Source organism: Lolium rigidum, chromosome 5 (genome assembly GCF_022539505.1).
Source record: "Lolium rigidum isolate FL_2022 chromosome 5, APGP_CSIRO_Lrig_0.1, whole genome shotgun sequence".
In the NCBI taxonomy this organism is placed as follows: Eukaryota; Viridiplantae; Streptophyta; class Magnoliopsida; order Poales; family Poaceae; genus Lolium; species Lolium rigidum.
Window position 1 is genome coordinate 158,460,352 of NC_061512.1, and position 4,191 is coordinate 158,464,542.

Sequence of the window (4,191 nt, forward strand, 5' to 3'; positions counted from 1 at the left end):
CAAATAACAAGTTTAGGACTATAGCAAAAATCACATAGAAACTACAAGTGACCATATGATCATCATCACCATAAATCAAACAAGGGTCATCGTCTCAAACGCGGTTGCATAGTGAAGCCATGGCACGATGGTCCACATGGGATGGGAGCCAGAGATCCAAGTGGTAAACCAAGTAGCTCACCGAAGAGGTCGTCCACGAGGATGGGCTGTCACCAACACCGCAGTTGCGGCACGGTGAGCTCATGATGCTCAATAGGACCTGCCGTTGACCTTCGCCATCATGTTGGCTATGATGGGACCCACCTGCAGGTTGTCTTGGTGCTTGGCCAAGTTGTCTGGGATGCTCATCACTGCCGAGACACGATGTCAACCAAACCCTGCCCCAGAACACCCTCGAAACATCAAGAATATACTACTCATCAACATAGCGTACAGAATTACTACAACGCTGTTGATGCAAAAATAGGGCAACTATTTTCATGAAAAATTCAAGTTATCATAAATAGCAACATTCCAGCTACAATAACATTTGCATATAGATCAGACAAGGTGCTGGTTAACCTACAATTGCATGGCTAACCATTTCATGGGAAGATAAGCAAAGAATCTAGCCAAACTACACTACAAGGAACATTACATTTCACAATATCTTGGACTATTCACCATGATTTGATTTTACATGCTAACTATCCACTAAAACAAGGAATTGATAGCACAATTTGCATTATAGGGGCAAAAATCCATCTTTTTCATAAGCAGCAGATCACCTCCAATAAGTGCATCAAAAACATTATAGAAAACAAACCCTCATAAATAAGAACTGAAGCTCGAGGCATTAAATAAATATCAAGTTTAAGGTGGACATTAGTTAAGTCTGGTTTAAGGTTGACATTAGTTAATGTAACCCATATGAAACCCAAGCCCCGAGCCAACATGCTGCCCACGCACATCCCACAAGTTAACTAGAATAACACATCCTCCTAAAAAAATTCAGCCATCTCAAGACAACATTGAGCAGCTGAGACAAAAAAAAAAACGCTCGGCGTATCAAAAAATAAACCAACTTAAACTTTGTGACCTGGTTGAGCTCAAAATTTCGAGAGCTTGGCTTATAATATCGTAAGTTAGAACCAAATACAGTAAAATTATGAAATGCACCAGGATAAATGTACAAGATCATGGATTCGAAATAAAAAAAGATTAGGGCAATTATTCATGTACATACAGTAAAATCCTTTCTTCTCTTTTCATCATCAGAAAACAAACTGACCAATATCAATGTTCTGCCGCACCCCGTATACATCCACACTATGGTTTGTGCTTTCAATCATAGCTACTTGTTGCAATACAGAAGTCTCTATTATTAGTGTCCCTCAAGGTAAATGGCACCGCTGGATATAGTTACGATTTCTAGTTGTCGGATTACAGCAGGGATAGACAAATGAAAGGTACAATCAATGCTTCAACGGCTAGGTATGGTGTTCAGGTTCAGGAGGGTATAGGTTGAGAAGGAACCTGTGGATCAACTCGAAGCTTGTGAAAGTTATATACAGGAATTTTCCACAACAAAGTTGTGGCGCATCCACGGTATAAACCGATTAGACCATATCCATGATAAACCTTTCTAGGATCTTGCCTCAGAGTGTGCTCCATACTCTTGTAACGTTGAGAGAACAACCTGTAATGATTATCAGGAGTTAACATAGTCTGAGGTATGTTTCTACCGCTTCCTCCCTATCTTCCTACCGCCACCCACAAACCATAAGCAATCAACTTCCATCAAAGCTACTACATTTTTCTGTCCAGTAGATATAAGTATAACCAGACCATCATATCCATTTCACAGCTCTACCGTGGATTTACAAGCATACTTCTCATCACTACAACCCCCTCATATTTACTGCAGATATCATGCGGTATTGAAAGGTTATGAAGAGGATATGCTACCATAGTTTTAAAGATTTCACTTGGTCAACTAGGGGCAGAAGATGATGCAACCGCTACTTTAGTATCTGTACGCACTATTTCTGGTATCTTTAGAGTGGACCGTCGGAATAACACGAGTAGATTCATAACTGATAAATGTGAGAATTTTCTAACTTCATCATATTCAGTATATTTACAGAGTCATATAGTATCATTTTAGACCAGCAAGAAAAGAACAACAGAAGACGCCAACTGTCGACTGGGGGTGTGTTCGGTAGGAAGCACCAAAACAATCTTGCAGCTTTCATATGTAAGATTTGACAGAGGCAGACTCATTTTAAATGAGCCATCCGTTTAGTTGTAATATTGGAAAGCTATAGTATGATTTCAGATGTCATTGACGAAGCATGAATTTTTTTGATTTAGGAGTTGATTTAGTGAAACAGACCTACGCACACATTCAATTTAACAAGAAAAATATACAATTCTTAGCAAGAAAAGATCAAAAGATGAAGGAGATGGACCTCACAGGGCAGCTACAGGTTGGGGAGGTCGTCGGCAGCAGCATGACTGAGTCGTGGATGGCAGCAACAGCTTGGGGACGTCACCGGTGCCGGCAACAACAGTTCTGGACAGGCGACCACCATCTCTTCTTCCTGCAGCGTGGGGAGCTCCTCTCGCCGTTCACAGCTGTCGCCCAAGGTGCTTGTCCCCAACAGCCACCAGGACGACGGGTGATCTCCGCCCTCCCCTGTCCTTGGCTCGCTCGCCACAAGGACGAACGCAACCATGGCGGCCCTCAGGCGCGGGTCCACCCACGCGCGTCCATCTTCTGAGGAGAGGCCGTTGCGCCTCCCGCTGCCAGCACTGTTTCTCAACTACACCAGGATACCTAGTTCACTGTTGCACAAGACGTACACATGAGCATATTCATATCAAGAGAAATATCAGAGAAATCTAAAATGTAAACATAGAACACAAGTACCATAAGGAATATCTAAACCTTGCCAGCATAATTTATATATACACACATAGGTGATAGCAACACCCAGACCTTGCGAAGATCAAGATCACACAATACCAACAAGTGGTATTAAAAACCAAATAATAGCAAGTTGAGGACTATAGCACAAAATCATCAACTACATTGGCTTAGCAGGACCTCTAATAAGTAGGAACATATGTCAAATTCTTAGGAACCGAACTTAGAAAGTACACTGACCATATGATCATCATCACAATAAATCAAATAATGGTCATTGTCTCAAGCGCGGGAGCATAGTAAAGCCATGGTGCGATGTTTCACATGGGATCCAGAGATCCAAGTGGTAAAATAGTAGCTCACCGAAGAGGTCGTCCACGAGGATGAGCGTCACCGCCACCACGGTTGCGGCACGGTGAGCTCATGACCTAAGACCCGCCGTTGACCTTTGCCATCATCTTGGCTATGATGGGACTTGGTGCTTGGCCAAGTTGGTTGGTATGCTCATCACTGCCGAGCCGCGACGTCACCCACTCCGTGCCCCAGAACACCCTAAAACATCAATAATATACTACTCAGCAACATAGCGTACACAATTACTATTAGGCTGTCGATGAAAAAAGCGCAACTATTTTCATGAAAATTTCAAGTTATCCCGAAAAGTAGCATTCCAGCTGCAATAACATTTGCATATAGATCAGAGAAGTTGCTGATTAACCTACCATTGCATACATATCCATTTCATGGCAAGATAAGCAAATAATCTAGCCAAACTGCACTACAAGGAACATTACATTTCACAATATCTTAGACTATTCACAATGATTGTTGTCTAGATTTTACAATCTAACTATCCATTAGAACAAGGAATTGATAATGCAATATCCAATTTACGGGCAAAAATCCATCTTTTTAATAAGCAGCAGATCGGGTACAACAAGCGCAATCAGCAACATTGTAGACAACAAAACCCTCTTAAATAAGAACTCAAGCTCCAGGCATTAAACAAAAATCTGGTCTAAGGTTGAAATTAGTTAAGTCACCCAAACGACTCCCACAAGGCTCGAGCCAATATTCTGTCGACACACAGCCCACAAGTTAAAACATCAGCCATCTCAAGGCAACACTCAGAAAACAGCCCAACTAAGACAAAAAAAAAACGCTCGGCATATAAAAAATAAACCGGTGTAAACATTCTGACCTGGCAGAGCTCAAAATTTCGAGTGCTTGGATTATAATATTGTAAGTATAACCAAACACAGTAAATTGTAAAATGTAACAGG

General features: G+C 41.6%; 1 long non-coding RNA gene across 1 annotated transcript; it reads right to left on the minus strand.

Annotated features, from left to right (window-relative positions):
* Positions 1-1,565: 1,565 nt before the first annotated feature.
* LOC124654304 lies at positions 1,566-3,336 on the minus strand. Its single transcript, XR_006988291.1, has 3 exons — positions 3,272-3,336; positions 2,451-2,826; positions 1,566-1,678 (listed from the first exon to the last, which is right to left on the minus strand). It is a non-coding gene; the product is annotated as an uncharacterized LOC124654304 (long non-coding RNA).
* Between the last annotated feature and the right edge of the window lie 855 nt (positions 3,337-4,191).